Source organism: Nomascus leucogenys, chromosome 13, assembly GCF_006542625.1.
Source record: "Nomascus leucogenys isolate Asia chromosome 13, Asia_NLE_v1, whole genome shotgun sequence".
In the NCBI taxonomy this organism is placed as follows: Eukaryota; Metazoa; Chordata; class Mammalia; order Primates; family Hylobatidae; genus Nomascus; species Nomascus leucogenys.
In genome coordinates, this window is record NC_044393.1 from 17,557,974 (window position 1) to 17,584,248 (window position 26,275).

Here is a 26,275-nt window from a genome sequence, read left to right on the forward strand (position 1 = left end):
CAAATTTGTCTAAATTTATCTCTTAATGTTGGAACAATTTTTTCAAATCTTATAGAAAATGTAAATTCACAAGTCCAAGAAGTTTAGTGAACCCCAAGCAGGATAAAAATGAAGAGCACAATAAGACACCAAATTTCAAGACATAAATAAATCAAAACTAGTTTAATAAAGAATATCTTAAAAGTAGCCAAAGAACAAAGACATGATATAGTATATTCATCTCCTAGGGCTGCCCTAACACAGTACCTCAAACTGGATGTTCTAGAACAACAGATCTATCTCATAGTTCTGGAGGCCAGAAGTCAGGTTGGGGTGTTGGCAGGGCTATACTCTCTTCTGAAGGATCTATTCCAGGCCTCTTCCCTAGCTTCTGATAATTCTGTAGCTTGTGGCAGCATAACTTCACATGGCATTCTAAGTGTGCATGTTTGTGTCCAAATTTCCCCCTTTTATAAGGATACCAGTCATTGGATTAAGGGCCTGCCCTACTCCAGTATGACTGCATCTTAAATAATTACATCTGCAACAATCCTATTTCCAAATAAGCACATTCTGAGGTACTTGGGTATAGGACTTCAACACACATTTTGGGGAGACAGTTCAACCCATAACAGGTTAATGTATTATTTATTGTTGTGTAACAAATTATCCCCAAAATTAGCAACTTAATAAACATTTACTATCTCGTTGTTTTTGTGGTTTAGGAATTGTAGAGTAACTTGGCTAGGTGGTTCAGGCTCAAGGTCTTTGAGGTTGCTGTCAAGATGTTGACCAGGGATGCAGTCATGTAAAGACTTGACGGGGCTGAAGGATCCACTTCTACCATGGCTCTCTCCCACAGCTGTTAGCAGGAGACCTCAGTTCTTCATCACATGGACCTCTCCGTAGGGTTTCTTGAGTTCCTCACAACGTGGCAGCCGACATTCATTCCTCAGAATGAGTGATCCAAAGCCACAGTTTCCCTTATAACCTAGCTTTGGAAAACTATCACTTTCACTGTACTTAATTGGTCACACAGACCAACCTTGATATGGTGCGGAAGGGTATCACACAGGAGCCTGAGTACCAGGAGGTAGAGACCTCTGGAGCCATCTCACAGGCTAGCTACCAGAGGCAACCACCATAAGAATGGAGTGGTTTCAAGAAAGGTGAGAGGAGATGTGCTGAAAACAGTTAATACAAACAACCCTTTCAAGAAGTCGTACTAAAGGCAAGAGAAATGGCATTGTAGCTCGAGAGTAAAGTGTAGTCAAAGGAGGCTTCTTTCTAGAGATAGAGATAGAGATAAATGCATGTTTATACACTTACGGGAAATGTTCCATAGAGAGGGGGCAATGTTGGAGTAATGTTCTGCATAGGTGAGATAGGTCGGAATCTATGTGTAAGGGGGAAAGGTAGCCTTTTTAAGAGAATAGGCAATGGTCATGCCATGCCAGCTCACACATATGGGTTGATGTGACAGAAGTTTGTGAATTTATTTTGGAATTGTTTCTATTTTTCAATGAAATGGGAAATAAGATTATATGAGAGAATGAGAGAGTTTTATAAATTGGTATTACTGATATGACACATTTAGTTTCAGTTTTGCCAGATTATCTTCCCATTTGTCTTTCACTACAGTGTTGTGGAGCATTTGTATTTTTGTTCTATCAGTTACTAATATACTGATATCTTTATATAATGCCTTAATATCCCTGTTATTTGCAGGGAATAAGGGCAAGATAGTATATCAGTTTCTTACTGTCAGTCAATAATGAAATTAGTTGGTAATCTCTTCTTCCCTCTTCTCTTCCTGTTCACCTGGAATCTAATTTAAAAGATAGCTTATTCTTTAAGATGGACATATCAGTCTCTGAATTATTATATGTTCACAGTTTGCCTATGGACTTTATGTATATTTGAAGATCAGTCTGACTGGTTAGAAAATCCCCAGCTAACTTTCTTTGCATATCCTAAAACACATTGTTCCATCATATCTAGACCAAGTGTCATTCTTCAGAAGCCTGATGCTCCTGGATACTCTGTCCCTCCAGAACCACTGTCTACCCCACTCCTCATGCTTGGGGCAGACCTCTATGAACTGCATCAACTGAGGTTTCTTGCCATCAGGTGTCTGGTTAAGACCTTATTTGTGGCTCTCTTCCACAGCGAGAGCTATTCCCAGATCCCAAAAGTCATTTCCTTCCTGCATCACTTAGAGTTCAATCAGAGCAGCAGAGCCATATGTATGTTCTGTAGATGACAAATTTGTTATCAAGATTTGACTCCAGGCTATTACGGGAAGGCTGTTATGTGACTGTCCTCATGGCTGATGCTGGTACTTTAATTCTGCAGGCCAAGCAAGTAGTGAAAGTGAACACTAAGAGAATAAAGACAAGCTGGAACCCACAGACAAAGCTGTGGCAGTTTTTACTGTCTTCTACCTAAACGATGTGGGTGTCCTACAGAGGTTGGTGCCGTTTGTGGTGTTGCTAAGCACACACATAGCCCAGGAGCTGGAAGAGCTGGAGGAGATCCTGGGGAGAGGAGAGGAGCCACAGGCTTATCTACTGAGCCATGCCAACAAGAACCAGCAGGTAAGAAATGTGTCGGGGGCAGAAGCCTTGCTAAGCATAAAAGAAAGATGATTGCTCCTCGGTGATCACCCTCCAGATCTCACGCCAAAATGTCCTCTGTGACCCACCCTCGCTGGAAACATACAGGGAAGGGAGTTCTAGGAAACAGTATCAGCTAAGCCAAAGTGACACATTTCAAAGGCACCACACTCCTGCTTTCCCTTCAGGGCTAGGGATGGTAAATCCCTTGTTGGATTCCCGCAACCCTTCCCACACTTTTGTAAAGAGTCTCTTCATTCAATTTTCTTTCACTCCTTTCAAATGAGCTATTTCTTAATGGGACCGATTCTGTAACTGGTACCAGAAATGGCCCCAGGAAACAGATCCTCAAAATGAAAATGAGATTCTGGGGAGTGGAAGAGGCCATGCAGCAGCACCTCACCTTTGGAAACAAAGCAGACACTTACAACATGCCTTAGGAAAGACTGGTAATCAGGTTTTGGCCTGGCAGTACAGCTAGCGCATCGTGGAGACCCTATAATGAAAATGGGCTTCCTTCGAAGGAGCAGCTTGACATATAGGTGAACAATTTCTGGGTCTCCTAGGCAGAAGTATGACTTAAGGGATTATATTGGGAATTTGTAGCACCTTACTCAACTTCGAGACTTAAGCCAATTCCTAGATCTGAAGTGGCTTCAGGAAGACCTTTTAAGAAGGTTCCTGCAATGTAGCCATAGAAGCATCATGCAGATCTTCCTCCAGACCTTCCCAGGGGTATCTTGTGGTCATTTACCACCATGGCCATGCATGAGGGAGAAGGACATACCCAGACCTCCATGGGGATTTGGATATTGGCTTTGATTATATGAATTCTTGCTGTTCCCAAACACTACAGTGGCCTATCATCACAGTGGAGACTTATGAAGGTCGGGAGATAGATGAGTCTGGGCCTGAATCCAACTCCCAGAGGGTTTGCTTCTGCCAGTGGAAACACACGCACATCCTATGGTTATTTCCTCAGTCCCAGAATGCATAGTGGAGACAGACTTAGTGGCAGAATCCTCATATTGGTTCCCTGACAATGGAGAAAATACTCTTATACCCCATGATAATTTAAAAGTTATCCAGGCTAGATATGTTTTAGGTCAAAAGGTGGGGAATAAGAGATAGGTCTCTGCATCAAATCACTGGCTAACATTGTTTATATGAGGTACATGGATCATATTCTGTGCTGACTCCAATTTTGCATTCTATGGAAGTTATCTTCAGAGATAATTTAATATTTAAAAGGGTTAAAGCATTTATTCAACAGCCAGTTATCTTGTGTCCCCCCTTATGAAGACAGTGATTGAACTTAGGACCCACCCTAATCTAGTATGATTTGATCTTGATTACATCTTCAAAATGATCCTAGTTTTAAATGGGGTCACATTAATGACTACCGGCAGTTAAAACCTCAACATATCTTTAGGGAGGGATTCCGTTCAATCCACAAACGCTCTGTAAGATTTATATCTCCTCAAATATGTGAGAATGAAAATATAAGGAATTATTAAATGCAAAAGATGCATCATTTACACTGGTATGCAGATGACATTTTAAGCCTAAGTTGAAGTATTTAACTTCTCTCTCCGTCTGTTATTTTTGCTTAAACAATAAAACTGTTATGTGATTTTAATATTAAAACCCCAATGAAAATATAAAACTTTCTGCTGAAACTTTCCAATGAGAATGTTATGAATAGCCTAACATTTACATGATGGCTATTCTTTTATCTTTTTTACAAAATTGGAGACATTGGGGTTAGGAATTAGTGACAGCACCTAAGAAATATGGCAGAGATACAAAGAAGATGTTAGATGTCAATGAAAAATTTTTGAGTTTGGCGATGGTGAATTTGGGATACGAGGCTTTTCAGAACAAGTTGTTCTGGTGTGTCCTAGAAAACTTCTCTCACTCTAGACTTTAGAGTTAGCAGTTTGACCCTGATAGGAGCTGTGTTGGAAAGTCTTCGTATATTTGAAACATATAAAATGGTTGCTGTTTAACTTTAACCCGGGATTTTAAGGGCCAAAATTAGGGATGACAGGTCCTGTGTATAATTTTTGTCTTTATCCCAATAGCCATTCCCATTTTTATAATATTGGTAACAATATTTTCTTTGTACTGAGCTAAATTATTTCAGTTTCATTTTTGGCTTATATATAACTTGAGATCTATAAAACTAATGTGTCTGTTATTTGTAAAAAGTGAGCTTGAGCTATATATACACATACACCTTTCCTTAGAGATATAAACGTACTGATGCCTCAACACACAAGTAATGAGGCAGATGAAAAGGAAGCACACCTGGGGATTATACAACACTTGAGCTCTGTGGCAGCTCCTGTCATATCTGAGAAAGCAAAGAAAGATGAGAGCATGAAGAAACTGAATAGTGTCTATGGATTGAGGCCAATCCTAAATATGCCCATCCCACTTGGCTAAACACAGGCAAGTTGCCACCGACATTTATGAGAACAAATTTGGGAAAGTAATTCGACTTCTATACAAGGCTGAAATGTATTCAATATTACATGCTAGTGTTAGCATATACTAGAAAGCTTAGCATTTAAGACATACAACAAGAAATCAATTTCAAATAACATAATATTACCAGCAATAGGTTCTCCATATTCTGAATCTAAAGCCTAGAATTGTTGCAATTTTTCCATTTCTTCTTGATTCTCTAGAAACATGTAAGAGTAGTGCAAACTATTCAGGAAGGCTGGGTGTCTTAGTTATATCCGCTTATTTTTTGGCTTTGAGACAGAGCCTCACTCTGTCACCCAGGCTGGAGTGCAGTGGCATGATCTCTGCTCACTGTAACCTCTGCCTCCTGGGTTCAAGTGATTCTCATGCCTCAGCCTCCCTAGTAGCTGGGATTACAGGCGCACACCACCATGCCATGCTAATTTTTGTATTTTTAGTACAAAGGCACCACAGTCCTACTTTCCCTTCAGGGCTAGGGATGGTAAATCCCTTGTTGGTTTCCCACAACCCTTCCCACACTTTTGTAAAGAGTCTCTTCATTCAAGTTTCTTTCACTTTTTTGAAATGAGCTATTTCTTAATGGGACAGACAGGGTTTCACCATGTTGGCCAGGCTGGTCTCAAACTCCTGACCTCAAGTGATCCATCCACCTCGGTCTCCCAAAGTGCTGGGATTATAGGCGTGAGCCACCACGTCTGGCCATTTAGACAAGACAGCAGAAACCATCTTATCCAGAGACCCAAGACCTTTGGATTTCTCGTGTAACCCCTCCTAACTCTTTACCCTTTAGTTCAGATTCATGATCACCTTTTTGCTTTTCACTGTCTACTAGCAAAGTTCTCCAAAACTTCTAATTCATCCAGAAGAGATGGCTTTTGTTTTCCTTACTTATGCTTAAATTAGGGTTGCATCATCTAGCCTATATTTGCATCTTTAGATAGCTACCTCTATTTGTTAATCCAGTGAAAGTAGATTATGGACAAACAGCAAAATGAATGTTCACTGCAGCCTTCTAGCTGCCTCTTAGCTTATCACTGCTTCCCACAGGAACTGCCTTATCCAATTTCAAATTTAGTTGAATACATTTAACAGCTTTTTTTTTTTTTCTAAAGACAGAATCTCACCCTGTCACCTAGGCTGGAGTGCAATGGCACGATCTCAGCTCACTGCAACTTCCGCCTCCTGGGTTCAAGTGATTCTCCTGCCTCAGCCTCCCAAGTAGCTGGGATTACAGGTACACACCACCATGCCCTGCTAATTTTATTTTATTTTTTGTATGTTTAGGAGAGATGGGGTTTCACTATGTTGACCAGGCTGGTCTCAAACTCTTGACCTCATTATCCACCTCCTTGGCCAAAGATTCAAGTTAGTGCAATAAAAAAAGTACATTTCTGATCACATCTCCATTTCTTCAACATTTACGTATTTTCATTTCCAAGATATTCCATACAGCATGAATCCATGAAGAATTAGGCTTCGACTAAGATTCTTTCTACATTGATCTCTTGAGTTTAGCAAAGGGTAAGTCATCTCTAAATATCCTTCTTCACTTTCCTCCTTTTTTAGGGTTTCTTTTTATTGTGAGTTATCTGATGCCGAGAAAGCTTTGAGTTTAAGCTAAAAGCTTTTCCACATTGATTACATACAAAGTGTTTCTCTCCTGTATGGATTTTCTTGTGTTTACTAAGATTTGAATTATTGTTAAAACATTTTCCACATTCACCACATTCATAGGGTTTCTCTCCAGTATGAATTTTTTTATGTTGATTAAGTTTCCAGTTAAGGCGAAAGGTCTTTCCACATTCATTACATGCAAAGGGCCTTCCTATAGAATGGGTTTTCTGATGTTTAGTAAAGTTTGACCGACATTTAAAGGCTTTTTCACAAGTTGTACATTGGTAAAGTCTCTCTCCTGTATGAGTTCCTTTATGTTGTGTCAGATCTGACAGACGGACAAAGGTTTTTTTACAATTACTACAAATAAAAGATTTCCTTCCAGTATGGATTTGTTGGTGGTGAGCAAGATCCATGCGCTGGGCAAAGGTTTTTTTACATTCATTACATGAAAAGGGCTTCTCTCCATCATGAGTTTTCTGATGTTTATTAAGATTTGAGACGCTTTTAAAGGAGTTCTCCTTTTTATTGTGAGTTATCTGATGTCGAGAAAGCTTTGAGTTTAAGCTAAAAGCTTTTCCACATTGATTACATACAAAGTATTTGTCTCCTGTATGGATTTTCTTGTGTTTATTAAGATTTGAATTATTGTTAAAACGCTTTCCACATTCACATTCATAGGGTTTCTCTCCAGTATGAATTTTTTTATGTTGGTTAAGTTCCCAGTTAAGGCGAAAGGTCTTTCCACATTCATTACATGCAAAGGGCCTCCCTATAGAATGGGTTTTCTGATGTTTAGTAAAGTTTGACCGATATTTAAAGGCTTTTTCACAAGTTGTACATTGGTAAGGTCTCTCTCCTGTATGAGTTCTTTGATGTTGTGTTAGATCTGACAGACGGACAAAGGTCTTTTTACAACTACTGCAAATAAAAGACTTCTTTCCGGTATGGATTTGTTGGTGGCGAGCAAGATCCGTGCGCTGGGCAAAGGTTTTTTTACATTCATTACATGAAAAGGGCTTCTCTCCAGTATGAGTTTTCTGATGTTTATTAAGATTTGAGATGCTTTTAAAGGATTTCTCACAAACATCACACTTGTGGGGTTTCTCTCCTGTATGAGTTCTTTGATGTAGAATAAATTTGGAATATGGATTGAATTCCTTTTTACAATAATTACATGTATAGTATTTCTTTCTAGTATGAATTAATAGATGTTGAGTTTTTTCTGAGAAACGGTGAAAGGTTTTTCCACAAAAGTTACAGGAAAAGGGCTTCCTTTGAGTATGAGTTTTTTGATGCCGAGTCAGGTTTACTCTGTTGCCAACATGAAATCTCTGATGTATAGAGAGGGATGAGAGAAACCTAAAGGCCTTTTGACATACATCACATTTGTATGGCTTCAGTCCACTGTGCATGCTCTGATGTTGAATAACCTTTGAAGGTCTGTTAAAAGTTTCACCACATTGGTTACATTCAAAGTGTTTATATAGTGTACAAATTCTCTGGAGCATTGTAAATGATGAGCGATGCCTAAAGCCCTTTGTATTTTCACCATATTTGTGGGTTTCCCCTACCTTATGGATTTTCTGATGTCCAGTAAGTTGTGACATATGCCCAAAAGCCATGCCACAGTCATCACATTCATAATGCTGGACAAAAGTATGACGTGTTCGGTATTCTCCATGGTGAAAGCTTTGTCTGAAGGCATTACCAGATTCATTGAGGGCACGAAACGTTGCCAATGCTGGTTGACATGCTAGTAGGAAAACAATATGAGAAAAAAAGAAAATCAGAACTGGACACTGCAACATACATCAAGTTAATTAGGAAAGTGAGGGAAAGAAGAGTGCAGTGACTGGAGACTTCAGAGGGGTAGGATGAGAAGTAGGAGTTTGTGGAGGTGGAGAGGCAGAGAATTGCTTCTCCATGTACAAGAATGATTTAAGTGATCAACAGTGGCCACTGAATTTTTTTCTATTTCTTTAAACTTGAAATAATTATACTTGTGATTGTAAAAATGGCTCAGTGAAATTTTAATAACCAAAACAGAAAAGCTTAAAGAACCTAAAAAGAATCACGTGAAATCCTAAGCATGGATTAAAGTTTTGTTTCCATTAAGGCCCTTTAAAATATTTCTGTGTGGTATAGCAATTTGTGAAAGTGATTACACTTTAAATATTTTCCTTTGAACATCAAAATTGGGCATCCTTATGAGTAAATACACATCTGTCTTATCAATCTGATATTTAATGCTTTACTGTGCGACAGGGTCATTATTGATTGGGCCAATGCTCTATTTGGATATTTGAGTTGTACTTACTTTTGTTGTTGCTAAGAACATTAAGAACAATCTTAAATCCACGTCTTTGTTAATTTGAAATATATTCTAGTATATTCTAGTATCGATTCTTAAAAATGAGAGTTCCCAATTATATTTTTGGTATATACATGCACTGCACTCAAGTTCTTATATTGCGTGAACACACCATTATTTTCCAGTATCTTGATAACCCTCGACTATCAAACTTACCTTTATATAAAACTGTGGTATCATGAGTTCTAGCACTTTTTTGTAATAAAAACATCTAGAAACTGGTTAACTGCAGAGAGAAATTTGAGCATTCCTACACACATATGAATTATAGATTGAGCATTTCTATATACCTACAAAATATAGTAGATATGTTAATACAGACAAAAAAATCTGCCACTGATAAGATGGAGAACCAGCACAGGTTTCTGTTATCTTCCTCATTCTAGTCTGAGATGCTACTGAAGTGCTTAGAAAAATGTATAGATACAGTGGAATATTTATAAATATACATGAGTAATATTTTCAAAAACATAAATATTTCGACATGGGACAGAATCAGTGGTAATAAAAGGGACAAAGTGGGAACAATTGAAGATATGGTTTTTAATTTTTTTTTTTTTTTTGAGAGAGTCTCTGTCACCCAGGCTGGAGTGCAATGGCATGATCTCAGCTCATTTCAAGCCCCGCTTCCCAGGCTCAAGTGATTCTCTGCCTCAGCCTCTCGAGTAGCTGGCCATGCCATCACATCCAGCTAATTTTTGTATTTTTAGTAGAGATGGGTTTCGCTGTGTTGGTCAGGCTGGTCTCAAACTTCTGACCTCAAGTGGTCTGACCGCCTCAGCCTCCCAAAGTGGTGGGGTTACAGGTATGAGTCACCATGCCCACTCTGAAGATATGTTTAAATGAACTTAGTGGTTGGCATTTATAGCAAAATTATATAGCCAAAGATGAAATAGCAGCATGGAAAACCTGGTTGGAGAATTCTTTTAGAGGGAAGGAACTGGAGAAATAGAACATATAAAAGAAAAGTCAGGATTAAAAGAAAGTACTACCATCCATTAAATGTGAGTCCTATTAAAAATGTGTAGAAGATTTACCAACTTCATCATGTGGCCTAATATCTGGGCAACTAGAGTCTCTGAAATAGAGGGGGAAAAGGGGTGGGGGGCAGGGATGAGAAAAATATTTGAAGAAATAATGGGCAAAAAATTCTCAAACACAGTAAAAACTATAAACTCACAGATCCAAGAAGCCCAAATCACACAATAAGAAACATGAAGAGAATTACACTAAGGCATATTATAAAGAAATTGTTCAAAGCCAGTGATAAAGAGAAAACTGTAAAAGCAACCAGAGGGGGGAAAAAGACGTTATGTACATGGCACAGAGACAAAGATGACATCAGATTTCTCACTGGAAACACTGCAAGCAAAAAAGATAATGGAACAAAATATTTAAGGTACTAAAAGAAGAAAAAAAAACCTATTAACTAGAATTCCATGCCCAGCATATGGCTTTCAAAAATGAAGACAAACAAAAGGCCTTTTCAGAAATACAGAGATGGAAAGAATTCATTACTAGCAGAGCTGCACTACAAGTAATTTTAAAGGAAGTCCTGCAGGGCAGAAGAAAAGGGATGCCAGATGGGAATTTGGCCCTGCACCGAGGAATGAAAAGCAACCGAAATGTAACTTGTAAATATGTATGGGTTTATTACTATTACTTAAATCTCTTTAAAAGACTGACTGATTAAACACAAATAATGTATTATGGGTCTTATAACATGTGAAAGTAAAATGTATGACAGCAACACCATAAAGGCAGGTGGAGATAAATTATAGTATTATATATATATATGTATATATATATATTATAAGAACTACAGTACAATTCTTATTCTGTACATGAAGGAGTATACTATCGCTTGCAAGTAGATTGTGATAAGTTAAAGACAGATACCATAAACTCAAATCCCCACACAACCACTAAAATAGAGTTACAGCTAATAAGCCAGTAAAAGTGATAAAATAGAATCCCCCCCAAAAAAAATCAATCCAAAACAGGGTAAGGATAATAAAGCAGAATAAAGGAGAAAAGGGGAAAGAACAGATATGACAAATAGAAATACATTTGATTTAGGCTCAATCCTAACCATATCAATAATCACAGTAAGTGTAAAAATAAAAACACAAGGTTTCACAACCTGAGCACTATTTACCTTTGTATCAGAGAGTTCTTTGTTATGGGGGCTGTTGTGTGCATGTAGGATCTTGGCATCCCTGGCTGTTACACCCTAGATGCCAGCAGCATGCCTACATACCCAGTTATTACCACCAAAAAAATCACCCAGACATTGCCAGGTGCCCTTAGAGGGCAAGGTCTTCCCTTCTCCCCATTGAGACCCAGTGGTATAAGCACCTCAACGAAAAGGTGGAGATTATCAAGCTTGTATGAGAAAGTAAAACCAAATTATTTGCTAACTACAAGAAACTCACTTTAGAGACACAATTGGTTAAAAAGTAGACAGATGGAAAATATATACCATGCTAACAGTTAAAAGAAAGCTAGAGTAGCTCTATTAATATCAGACAAAATACATTTTAGAGTAATTAAGTATTTCCAGGGATAAAGAAGTTTATTTCATAAGGATAAGGAATCAACAGAGCATAATTCTAGGTATTTATGCACCCACAGAGCTTCAAAATACTTGAAGCAAGATTACTAGTGAAAGAATACCCTCTTAAGAATAGGAAACTAATTTTAAATAAACCCACTATGATGGATAACTAGAAAACCACACTACTATAATAAAAAAGAATATTATACTCATCCAGAACAGAAAAATACACGAATAGAATAAAAGAAATTTCAGAAGATTTCTATAGATGTATAGTACTGATGGCTTGTGTGTAAGGATGGCATCATAAGTCAGTGAGGACAGGATGGGTGCTTTGGTGAGTGGTATTGTAAAAACTGGCTCATTGTTCAGAGAAAATGGGGCTGGTTGTCCATTATGCCATATACAAATATAGACAGATTAAAATATGAATTTTAAACCCAAAATGCTGATAGTAGAATGTCTTTGTGGTCTAGGATGCAGTGGGCTTCTTAAACAACAACAAAAAGGACAATAAGCAAACGCTGTAAGTCAAAAATGTTATGGATGTGATCAAAAATGAAGGATTTCTGATCAAGAGAAGCACCAGAGTCAACAGGCAAATGACAGATTGACAGAGTAATCGTCCATTTTAAACCAAAAAATACCTTATATATAACATAAAATTCTTCAATTCCACAAAGAAAAGAAAAAAAAATTAGAAAATGAGCAAAGAACATGAAGAAGCAATTCAAAAAAGCTGAATAGTGAGTGGATGACAAGAATATCATGTGAGCTTCATCCTACTATTAGGGAAATGAGAATCAAAACAAGGAGACAAAACTACCAAAATGGAGCCAACTAAAATGCACATGTTAGCAAGCGGTGGTGAGATGCAGGAAAGAGAAGGAATGTGGGTGGAGTGTAAAATTCACAGATGTCCAGAAAGTAATCTGGGTGCGTTTTGTCAAACTATTTATAATATGCCCTGTGACCCAGAAAATTGTTATAGATTCTAAAGGGAGCATGTGAGATTTGGGTCAGAAGGAATTGTAGAGACTTAGGAATTTTTTTCCCTAAAACTGGCTGTGTGATGGATGCATATTAAAGAATACTATATTGCACTAAAAAGTAAGACACGTAGATATAACGTAAAGATTTCAGAAAACAACCAAGTAGAAAGGTAAGAAGTGAGATTTTTGCAGCATGCTGTTTAAATAAGAGTGCAGCCATATATAAAATCGTGCATATTTTACAATTAATATATGCATTTTTATTTTTTTTAGACAGAGTTTCGCTCTGTTGCCCAGGCTGGAGTGCAGTGACACGATCTTGGCTCACTGTAACCTCTGCCTCCCAGGTTCAAGCGATTCTCCTGCCTCAGCCTCCCAAGTAGCTGGGACTACAGGCATGTGCCACCACACCCAGCTAGTTAACAACATAGAAAAGATATTAGACCAGCTGTCTAGCACATAATGACATAATGAATTATAAATCAAGGTTATACAAAATGACGATGGAGTCTTGAGCAACAGTGACAATTGATTGACTCAATTTTTGTATCCAATTTCCAACCCTGCCACTACCACATTGCCAGCCCTAAACAGCTTACATGGTTTTATTCAAATATGTCACAAAACAAAGTAAACAGATTTGTGTTCTAAAGCCACAAGGCGGCAGTGGAGAGATCCAAAAAACATCTTGCAGTAAATGTGAAAGTGACTATAACTTGATAGAAAAATGTTCAGGGGTGCATAAATATGAAAGTTTAAGGAGGAGAAAAGTATTTTGGGGGTAGGAGAGGAGTTTGGACCAAGTTATTAAATATTTAAAGAATAAACAAGGTTATTTGGAATTCTTGTGAACAATTCTTATAAAATCCTTAATAAGTGGATTCCAGTCCACTTTCCAAATTGCTCATAGCTTAAATGCATTTGGTATTTTACTCTTTAGATCAAATGATACTCCAGACTGAAATTCATCATCGTCTAACCCAGCTTTTTATCCCTTGACTTTCAGGAGCCTATAAACGAGCTGCCTTCCCTGATGTCAGCACTGAAACTCGAGAAACAAGTTTCTCTGAAATCTCTGGATCATCTTACATTCTGGCAATTTCTACCTTCTGTTAATGAAGGTAGTCGTCTCTTTCCAACTAGATGGTAAATTTGTTTTTCTGATTTGTCATTCTCTAAACTAATAATCTAAAGAGAATCAGTCTCTCTCCAGAATTTTCTTTAAAAAAAAAAATACCTTCTGTGACACTTTTCCGAGCTAACCCATTCATTCATTGTAATCACTGACAAGTTTTTTGACCAATTCAGCTATTCATCCTTTTATCCATTCGGGTAGTAACTTAAATTCCAAACTTTTACCAGCACACCATTTACTGTCCTAAGACTAGAATTATAACAAAAAAGGTACAGGGAGAGTGATAAATGTGGGGTAAAGATTCCTTTGGCAACTCACGGACAGAAGCCCAGGGGAAAGCTCTTCTCCTGTCACCTCTTGGTGGGGGCTGGAGGGGGAGTGTCCAGGTTACTCTGAGTTGAGGTGTGAGCTGTGATGACTTCCATCTGCTTCTTACCTGGGCAGGGAACACCTGTCACCTCTCTCTCTATCATCCAGGGCTCCTTCCCTTGCTTCAAAGAGGACATCACGTGTGCCTTATAAGTCCAGTTTCCTAAGAAAAATAAATGATCTTGACCATGCTGTGGTTATTACAGAATTTAGACCCACATTTTTAGTGACGAGGAATCTCATTAACATCTCAATCTTCCCAGAACCTCTAAAGCAGTGTTTTTGCATAAAAGACCATCTTCATTTTAAACCATTCCCCAGCTGTTTCTTAGGCATATGACAGCCTCAGACTATAGTTTTGGAGAATGGTGTCATGATTTTGAGGACAGTGGGGAATAGGAAGCTTGTATCATCCCAGGATGAAAATGTCTTCCTTAACACAGAGCTACAATGCTTTACTGAAGAATATGAAGTCAGAAAATTCAACTAAGCATTTTCAGGGAGTTTTGCAGATATTTGCACAGAAGGAAAAAATACTCCCATGGGCAGTTGTGAACTAACAAGACCTTCCTTACCCAAAGACGCAAGGTATTTACAGTTATCCAGCATCACATCTTTATACAGGTTTCTCTGTTCAGGGTTCAGATGATCCCACTCATCTGGTGAGAAGACCACGGCCACATCTCTAAATTTCACCAACTCCTGAAATAACAATTTATACTTTATGTGTATACATGCCTCCACGTGGCCCCTGGTAGATATCTTTCAAATTGGGCATTCTAAGGAATCACACAGGATATAAGGATACATTAGAATATGTGACCAAAAGCTGTAATAGAAAGTGCAAACAATAAAAGTATGATTTACTCTTGTAGAGCTTAGGAAGACAAAATTACTTACCGTCAAGATAAAGTAACAGCTAAGGAAACATACATTTGGTGTTCATGCTTGGCTGAGTCGATGGGGTAGAGCTACCATCTGTGGGATTATGACCAAATAACTCTAAGTCAGAATCCCACCCAAGCAGAATGATAAGGGAATTCATCCTGCCTGACTGCATGAGCTGGGACATTGGTCTCTTTCTGCTTCAGACTGAAACTGGAGCATCAGCTCTTCTTGAGTCTTGAACCTACTGGGTTTTGGACCAGTATTATAAATCAGTCAAAACTAAAGATTTGACAGAGTCTCTCAATATGAACAGTCAAAAATTCTTCGCAAGTAATACTAGAACCATGTCAGGTCTCCCAAATATATATATAAATTCAATAGTATCTCCATTAAAAAAATCCATTAACATTATTTTTATAAACTGTGATAAACAGATACGTGATTTTCACACAAGGGAAAAATGTGACAGACTAGTTTTTTACATGAAAAGTTAATGAAGGTCTTGTTCTTGCCAGGGTGCAGAGTCAAGTTGTAGTAATTCAAGTGGGTTAGGAATGTCATCAGCACAGATGAAGAGATCAGAGAAAGAGAGCCCAGAAACAGATGCAAATATGGAAATGTTTACTACCTAAAAAAGATGACCTGCAAGTCTGTTGGGAAACAATTCAATGAATACTGAGGCAATAACTGAATATCCCTTAGTAGGTAGGGGGAGAGCCAGATCCCTCTCTGACTATGAGAATATGTTCCAGATGAAATAAAAGGTAATTATTAAAACTATTAAAATGTTAGGAAATGAGGATTTTTCAGACTTACAATAGAAAAATGTCTTAAAGACTCAAGTGCCAGATAAAAGGAAATAATAAAATCGACCTTATAAAGGAGAAAGAAATCTCTGAAAAAATAAAAGGGACACAGAAAAAACTTAAATCAGTACGTTGTATAACCAACAAGGAACTAATTTGGAATTTATACAGATCAATAAGAAAAAAAATAGAAGCTGCAGACTAGACAAATGCCTAAAGTATATGAATGAAAAGTTCACTGAAGAAAGCATACAAATGATCAATAAGTGGACAAACTGTTCTCAATTAAATGCACAGTATATTAGCAGGAAGTCTTGCTTGTTTTGGCAAGACGGTCACAACATTTAAAGCCTGGATACTATCCGGTGTTTTTAAGGGATGGAACCAAGCCATCAATCACACTGATTTGTGGACTTCAAAGTCAGCATAGTACTTTTGAAGCATGACTTGACAATATCTCACATGGTTAAAGGTGCATGCCCTTGACTCAGAAATTCTAAGTCTAGATAACTTTCTTAAAGTTCAAGAATATGCAGAGATTTCATGGCAACATTATGTCTACCACTGAAATACTGCAAACACAGATCTATAAACAGGAGAAAGGTCCAAAAAAAGGACAATTCACACTGCAGAACATGTTGCAGATGTTGAGAATAAGGGCCATCTATGTGTACTGCTAGGGAAACATCTCCAAAATAAATTACAAAACTTAAAAAGTTACAGAATATAGACTTATATTCCCCCATGTCACTGATGGGCCATGGGAAAGTGGAGATGCTACTTCACATATCTATACACAATAGATCTTTTTTTACTGACATTTTATTGATATACAAAAAGATCTATTGTGTATAAAACTAAAGACAGTGGTTGAGTAGGGTTAACGATTAAAAAGGCCTTTTAAAAAATTATTCATCTGCGTTGTTAAAAAGAACATCATACATTGATAGATTTCTTATATAATTTGAAAAATTAAAAATAACAGAAGTAAAATTTAACTCAGGTCTGCCCGACTGAGGGATGAAAATGTTTTCACAGACTTCATTTTAAAAGATGTTTCGGTAAATTCGTTTATGATTCAATGGAATTCTAGCTGTTATATTTGGACATTGTTATTTAATGCCACGATTAAATCAGCCTGTCCTCTAATGTAAACGTGATCTCCGTCATTTACTCAGTTCTTCTAAATATTGGGTCCTAAATATGTGGATTAGTGGGAAATTAATGTTTCTTACTGCTGCCATAACAAATTACCACCAACTTCATGGCTTAAAACAACACAAATTTATAATCTTACAGTTCTGGAGTTCAGAAGTACAATATGGGTTAGCAGGGCTGTGTCCCTGCTGCAGGCCCTAGGAAGAATCTGATTCCTCAACTTTTCTAGCTTTCTAGAAACCACCTGCATTCCTTGGCTTGTGGCCAGCCCTATCCTGTCCTCAAAGCCAGCAGCATAGCATCCCCCTGCCTGTTTCTTACGAAGACCCGGTGATGACATTTCAGGCCCACCCAGACAACCCAGGAGAAACCCCCCATCTGAAGATCCTCAACTTAATGACACCTGCAAAGTCCCTTTTACCATGTAGGGTAACACATTCACAGCTTCCAGGGACTAGGATGGGGACATCTTGCAATGGGTGGGGGAGATTGTTCATCCTATCACAATGTGTTTCCGGCCTTCTATTTTCTTCTGTTTACCCATCAATGTATTATCATTTCTATGTTATTTTAATTAGCATAGTTTGATGTGTTGGATTTTAAGTCTGTCAGGACCAGTGCCCTTTTGTTACCCAGAAATATGGCGGCATCCCTCCACCTTCATCCCATCCACCTGACGGCCTGTGCACTGCTCCAGCTCTCCCATAGATTTGAGAACAAGTTAAGCCATTGCTCCCTGCACCCCCAACACATGCAAGCTGTCCAACTTCAAACTGAACTCATTATCCCCAGGGACTCCTATTCTTCAGCTTAAAAGTTTTTAAACAAATTCATGCCTAGAAGACCTGCGCTAATGACTCCTCTTGGTCAGTCAGGCCTTGAGTAGTTTGTTGAATGAATCCTAAATCTTGGGGCAGTCGTTGAACAGTTTGTTGAATGAATACTAAATCTTGGGTCACTAAAGAAAGCTTCTGGGTTATTTAGGTCCTCTCTGTTGCCTCTCTGACTGTCACCTCATCACCAGAATGGGGAACTGCACCCATTGGAACAAATGCAAAATGTATTTAGCCCTGTAAATTGGTATTTTAGGAAGGAAATCAGAAGTAAGCAGTTCACCTGTGATATCACCTCTAGAAATGACCGAGCCATTTTCCTGTTCATTCTTCACCTTCTGTTCTCAGGGAACACAGACTCCTGAGAAGCCACACCTTAAAATTGAGGACAGAAGCGTGTGAGACCAGGTACTCCAACCCCTACCTGCAACCACACACACAGAGGAAACCAGGAATCCACAACAGCATACCAACCTTGGCCTTCAGGTTCTCTCTCCTCCTGGGCCCTCAGGAGAACCCACGGGTATGCTGCAGCAGCTGGGATTTGGGATACTGGGGTCTCTCCCTATGTGTCAAAGTGTGAGACTCTACTTTCCAGATTTGCCTTGAACAAAACTTTCCCTGCCACCCAGTGAAACAGCTTGAACTCACCTTCTCAGAAAGATCAACTCCAATACAGCTAGCAGGCCCAGTGTGCATCTGAGCCTACCTATATAGAACCTAGATCATCACACCCAGAACCTTCTCATTTCCTAATCAAGCCCAGCTCACTACCTGCAGGATTCAGCTCTTTTGGTCCTGATTATAGTGGGAACAGGAAGGATTGGGGAATGCAGGATTGTCACATCAAGGCTTAGGCTGAAAATTCCCCAGTGCTCTTTATTCATGCCTCCTATGTACCCCAGGCATGATGTCATATAACACACACCCAGATAGGCTTGTGCCACTCTTTCCACTTCAATCTCTGAGATAAGGGGCCTCACCTGGTGCCTCCCACCCCCATGAGGCAGCTGCATGGAGGAGGAGAGGCAGTTTGGCACTTTCAGCAGCAGGACAGTGTAAAGTAGCATCTCCACTTTCCTATGACCCATCAGTGACATGGGGGAGTCCAGTGTGTGTTGCTTGTCCCAGAAAGGGGTTGGGAATGATAGGAGGGTATGGAAAGCGGAACAATTGCCCCTCAAAGATGTCCACATCCTAACCCCCAGAACCTGTGAATATGTGACCTTACTTGGCAAACATGTGATTAATAATTGTGAACAAAAAACCCAAACTCTGTAAAATATTTAAAGGAGTTTATTCTAAGCCAATATGAGTGACCATGGCTCCAGGAAGAGTCTCAGGGGGTCCTGAGAAAGGGTGCCCAAAGAGGTCAGATTACAGTTTGGTTTTACATAGTTTAGGGAGACAAGTTACAGGCAAAGACATAGATCAATACATGTCAGGAATATATTGATTTGGCCTGGAAAGGTGAGACATCTCAAAGAGTCAGGGAGCTTACAGGTCATAGATGGATTCAAAAATTATCTGATGGGCAATTGTTTGAAAGAGTTAAACTAATTTGAAGTCAGTAGAAAGAAATGCTTTAGTTAAGGTAAGTGGGTGGGGGGAGTTGTGGAAGCCAAGGTTCTTATTATGTAGATGAAGCCTCCAGGTAGCAGGCTTCAGCAGGAATAGATGGTAAATGTCTCTTTTCATACCTTAAAGGTGTCAGACTCTTAGTTAATCTCCTAGATCCCAGAAAGACTGGGCTGCATTAATGGAGGTTCTCTACAGATGTAGAATTTTGCCTACACAAGACAGCTTTTCAGGGCCATTTCAAAGTGCCAGAGAAATGTATTTTGGGGTAAAATACTTTGATTTCCTTCAGGGTCTGATATCTGTCATGTGATGCTACACCAGAGTCAGGATGGAATTTGATCTCTTATTGCCACAGAGTCTGTTTTGTCAGTCTTGTGATCTCTATTTTAGTGTTAATGCTGGTCAGTTGTTTTGAACTCCAAAAGGGAGAGGGTATAACGAGGTGTGTCCAACCTCCCTTCCCATCATGATTGTGAATTTCATTTTTCAGGTTTCTCTTGGCTCTGTTCAGTCTGTTGGGGGGCCTGGGATTTTTGTTTTGGCTTACAGAATCCTGAGTTGGGACAATTATCCTGGATTATCTGGGTGGGTCTGATATAATCAAAAGGGTCCTTAAAAGAGGGAGGCAAGAAAATCAGATAATAAAAGACAGGTAGGAGCCTCCAGAAGCAAGAAAAGGCAAGGAGACAGGTTCCCCCCTAGAGCCTTCAGAAAGAGCACAGTCTCTCCAGCACCTTGATTTTAGCCCCATGGGACCTGCTTTGGACTTCTAACCTCCAGACCTCTAAGAAAAGTTTTTATTTTGAGCCACTAAGTTTGCAGGCATTTGTTCCAGCAGCAATAGATAACTGATACAGAGGGCCAGAGACTGAGGGTGGCCAGGGATGGGGTGAGGTGAGCACAGGGTGAGGACATCTGGACCAGAGGCCTTGTAGTAGGACAGTGGGCCCAGATGCTCACTTGCATCCAAAGGCCAGGGGGGCCAAATGACCCCAGCAGGGGATGCAGCAGGACTGAAGCCTAAACCAAAGACAACGGGGTGAAATGCCCCTGCAGAAGCCAGCAGAGCCCAGCCCCCAGCACCCAGACCTGACACATATTCCCTTGCTCCTTCATTTTTTGTTAAGTGTTCCCCTGCACAAAGACTATGTAAACCAAAAATAAAATTCTAAGCCCTCCAGCCACCGGAATGGACCCCTCCTCTCGGCAAAGTACATTTCCGAAGTTAACCTGAAAAACTAGTTCAGGCCATGATGGGAAGTGGGGTCAGACATGCCTCATTATACCCTCCTCCCTTTTGAAATTACTGAGAGAACAGACTAAGTCTGATAAGAAGCATTTATAATGTATTCTCTCTGAAGCCAGCTACCTGGAGACTTTGCCTGCATGATAAAAACTTGGTCTTCACAACCACTTATCTTAGCCCAGACGTTTGTTTCCATTGATTCTAAGTCTTTAGATAATAACTTAATCCTTTCAACCAATTGCCAATCAGAAAATATTTGAATCTGCTTATGACCTGGAAGCCGCTGGCTTCCAGTTGTCCCACCTTTCCAGACTGAACCAATGTACATCTTTTTTGTATTGATTAATGTCTTTTGTGTCCCTAAAATGTATAAAACCAAGTTGTAGCCTGACCACCTTAGGCACATGTGTTTAGGATCTCCTGAAGGCTGTGTTGTGGGCCATTGGTCACTCATATTTGGCTCAGAATAAATCTCTTCAATTATTTTACAGGGTTTGACTCTTTTCATTGACAACTATAATTCTGAGGCAAAATCAGAGGAAAGGGAGAGAGAGTGCTTGAGAGGAGAGAATGTACCAGAGAGCACATGTGAATGTTGAAATCAGATAATTTAATTTTTCAATCAAATGACTATTTCAGAATAGTCTGTTTTAAACATGAAGATGTGAAATGACCTTGAGTGGTGTGATTATGTTTTTTACCATCGTTTGTAGCCCAGTTATACAGAAAGATATTTACATTTTTGCATACACTGTGGCTATTTTAGCAAGCTGCAGGAAGACACCGAGTGCTAAGCATGTCCATATTCATGATCTCATTAACTGACACAGGCACCCTGGAGGGAATTATTCTATTGCAATCTTATTTTGGAGTTGAGAAAAGGGAGGATTAGAAAAATAAGCAATTTTGCCCACAGTAACACAGCTGGTGAGGGACAGCACTGAGCTCCATCCTCAAATCCATCTGAGTCTAAAAGACCAGGCTCTAGGCCAGCCGTGGTGGCTCATACCTGTAATCCTAGCACTTTACAGGGTTGAGGCAGGAAGATTTCCTGAGGCCAGAAGTCTGAGACCATCCTGGGCAACATAGCAAGACCTTGTCTCTACAAACAATTTTAAAATTCCAGTTATGGTGGCATGTGCCTATAGTCCAAGCTACTTGGGAGGCTGAGGTGAGAAGATCACTTGAGCCCCAGCATTTAAGGCAGCAGTGAGCTATGATCACATCACTGCACTCCAGCCTGGGCAACAGAGCAAGATCCTGTCGCGTGAAGAAAAAACAAAAAAACAGGCTGTTAGACTCTTTGATGACATAAATCTAGCCAAAGTGAGGATTCCTAAAAAGGTGCCTTTCCCACCTGCCGCATTTACCTATCCAGCCTCATCAACCACCAATTCCCTGTACTCTCCTATTTTTCACATTTTATTCTGTGCAGTTACCTTTATATTATTTTATTCTCTCTCCTAGACTCTGTTTATGGAAGCAGAAACTGTACCTTTTATCTCTTTGTATTCAAAGCCTTTAGCTCTAGTGTCCGGCACTTAATATGCCAGAAAACAGGCATTATTTTGAGAGTCTCCTATCACCCATCCACTGTACCAGCATGAATTATTTTATTTCAGTATCTTGAAATCCCATCGATGTATGGGATTATTTTATTATCTCATTTCAATGAGTAGAAAACACAAACAGATTATTTTTCTAAGATCACATGGTGAGACCGTTTGAGTCCTGATAGGATATATCCCAAAGTTGTCTGAACCCAGGACTGGACATCTTAACATTGCCATAAAATTCTCCATCATTATAACTACAGAAAGGCAGAAACCGTGATAAATGCTTAATATAAGCAAGCTTTATCAGCTTGGATAGTCACCTAACCTTTATGTGACTCATCTTTAAAATGAAGGCATTGGGTTCTTTCACACTTTTTTGTCAGCCGCATAATACAAGTATATCTGAGGTTCTGCAGGTATAACCTGAGACTGCACATATAAAAAAGAAAGACATTAAGTCTAACTTCTATTTTGTATAATTGACATTTGTATTGAGATAATTGTAGATTGACATGCAGTTGCAAGAAAAAAATAGAGACCTCATATACCCTTTACACAGTTTTTCCTGATGGTAACATCTTGCAAAATTATAGTACAATATCAAAACCAGGATATTGAGGTTGATAAAATTCTCCAATCTTATTCAGATTTCCTTAGCTTTACTTCATTTTTATGTGTGTGTTAATTCTATACAATTTTATCACGTGTAGGTTCTAGGATTTACCACCACTGTCATGTTACAGAACACTTTCATCACCTCCAGGATCTCTGGTGTTACCCACATTTACTTCTTCAATAACCACACCCACTGCCCCCCACCCTCCCTCCTGTCCCAGGTAACTACTAATCTCTTCTCCATTTCTAAAATATTATCGTTTCAAGAATGTTATATAAATATTATCATGCAGTATATAACTTCTGGGATTGGTTTTTATCATCAGCATAATTCCCTGGAGATTCATCCAAGTCACTATATGTATTGATAATTTGCTTCTTGTTATTGCTGAGAAGTATTCTGTGGTATGGATGTATGCCATTTGTTTAATGATTTACCCTTGAAAGACATCTGAGCTGCTTCCTGTTTGGGGCTATTACAAATGAAGCTACTATGAAAATTAGTGTATAGGTTCTTGTGCTAACATATGTTTTCATTTTCTGGGATAAATGCCCAATAGTAAAATTGTCAGGTTGTAGAGTAATTGCACATAAGAAACTGCCAAACTATTTTCCAGAGTGGTTGTACCATTTTGCATTCCCACCAGCAATGTGTGAGTGATCCAGTCTCACCACATCCTTGCCAGCACTTAGTGGTGTTACTGTTTTTTATTTTAGCCGTTTTGATAGGCATGTAGTGATATCACACTGTGGTTTTAATTTGCATTTCCTTACTGGCTAATGATGTTGAACATTTTTCATGTGCTTATTTTCCATCTGTATATCCTTGTCATTGAAATGTCCTTTCATGTCTTTTTCCCACTTTCTAATTGTATTTTTTTTTTTTTTGCTGTTGAGTTTCGAGAGGTCTTTGTATATATTAGATACCAACCCTTCGTCAAATGTGTAGTTTGCAAATATGTTCTCTCACTTTGTAGTTTGTCATTTCATTCTCTTCACTTGTCTTTCACAGAGCAAAAGTTTTTAATTTTGATCAGGTCTAATTTATAAATATCTTCTTTTATGGATCATGTTTTTGTTTCCAGTCTAAAGATTTTTATTTTTTCCTAAAAGTTTTATAGTTTTACATTTATGTCCATGATTCATTTTGAGTTCATTTTTGTATAAAATTTGAGGTTTAAGTCAAGGTTTGGTTTTTTATGTCTATGGATGTCCAATTGCTCCAGCACCATTTGTTGAAAAGGTTAGTTTTTATTTTTAAAATGAATGATTTTGTGATTTACTCCATATTTATATTTTTCATAGAATAGTAATGGCTTCTATTATGTGACATTAAGTACAATTTATCCTCCAAGGAGGTATGCCAAGTAAATCCTGTGGTTTCCTTTACTTGTTGGAAAGACCCACAGTTTCCTCAGGGCATGTAAATCACAGGGTGAGAATAAGTACTGGATGATACTGGAAGCTCCCGTCAACTTTGGTAATCTATCTATGCCTCTGTTTCTGTTCCTTCCTGTCCCTTCACCCCCTCTTCTCTTCTCTCTGTCTCTCTCACTAAACTACCATTTATTGATGGGGGTTACCATAGCTCCTAATTTAACCAAGGTGATAGAAGCTTATGCCAATTGGTGAAATTATTTGCACCTTGATTTGCCCCCAAAGGTGCCCTGGTTAGAGCAATACATTATGCAATCATTGTATCTATTGAAGACTTTGTCTGTTTAGCATTTTACTCTTTATACTTCACATACTTTACACTTAGTCTTAACAATAATTCTTTGTTCTAGATTTGCTTTAGCCCCAACATGCAAAGGGAGAATTTGAGCAAAAAGACTTCAAGGCATCTTGCAGAGGTGGTAGGCCTCTATATAAGACTTTAAACTCCTACAGATGTGGATTTGGATCAGCATGATCTAATTATTCTGGCTATTGACTCCTCATCAATCTACATGGTGGCCATAAATTCTAGATATAGGTGAGTATATACATATATATATAATTGTTTACTGATGTTACAATATATTCAAATTCTTCTCCCTAGTTAGCAATGTGTGGTTCAGTGTTCTTTGACTCTGATTTCCGTTTTTTTTTTTTTTTTTTTTGAGATAGGGTCTCACTCTGTTGCCCCGGCTGGAGTGCAGTGGCATGGTCTTGGCTCACTGCAACCTCCACCTCCCACCTCCCGGGTTCAAGTGATTCTCCTGCCTCAGCCTCCCGAGTAGCTGGGATTACAGGCATATGCTACCACACTCAGCTAATTTTTGTATTTTTAGTAGAGACGGGGTTTCACCATGTCGGCCAGGCTGGTCTCGAATTCCTGACCTTGTGATCCATCCACCTCAGCCTCCCAAAGTGCTGGGATTACAGGCTTGAGCCACAGTGCCAGGCCTTGACTCTGATTTTCACAAGACTCACCAGTGCATTTAGCATCCCTCAGAAGAAGTAATTGATGAGCTTAAGATCTGGAGAATGCACAGCCAATTCCATGTGGCCATATCACCCAATCCATCTTTGAAAATTAATCATCAAACCAGTCCCTCTGCATTCTGGCATAATGGGGTCACATACAATCCCAATATACAATCACATACAATCTCACTTTGGGTGACCTTCCCCTACCCTGTCAAGTGCAGGTATTAATTGATTATAAAACATGCTTACATAAAATAAATATTTACTCGTGTTTCCCAACTTTATAGCCACCATATACATTTGTAATTGGTTTGTCTTCCTCACTAGAATGTACACTCCATGAGGGAGCAGGATTTGTCTATCTTGTTCATTGACGAATGAATCCTTAGCAGCTAGGAGCCTGTATTTAGATAATATTTTTAATCATCCATTTTTAAATGCATGATTAAAATCTGGGAAAGTGAGGAAAGGAGGGGATGAAGAATAAATGATCTTGAATGGGATTGTTATCAAACTGAAGGAAATAAAAGGATAGTTTGAACTGAATCATAAGAAAGAACTGTCTATCAAGGTATAGTTAGAGCAGTTCTTAGGGAGAAATTTATCATCTTACATGCATGCAACTGAAAAGAATACAAGATAAAATTAATAATGAAGCACTTATCTCAAGATGTTGGAACAGCAAACCAAAGTATAAACAAAGAAATACCAAATAGCAATCTGAAATAGAAACCATACAATGCAAGGAAGCAACAAAGTCAAAATTCAGTTATTAAAAAGACTAATAAAATTAACACTAGTGAAACTTACTTAGAACAGAAAAGGTACAAATGATGAATAGTGGAATACGAGGGTAGCCTAATAAACAGAAGAAATGAATCTTTTCAAATAAAAATAAGATTTATTTACAAATGATGCATACATTTAAAATATCATAAAAGAGAGGGATGAACAATTTATGCCAATAAAAGTGGACCAAATAGATAAACTTTTAGAAAATAAAAGTTACTAAAATTGACTAACTGATCCAGAAAGAAATAGAAAATATGAAT

General features: G+C 38.6%; 1 pseudogene; it reads left to right on the plus strand.

Annotated features, from left to right (window-relative positions):
* Positions 1–26,275, plus strand: part of LOC101177667 — a 37,537-nt pseudogene that overhangs the window by 1,181 nt on the left and 10,081 nt on the right.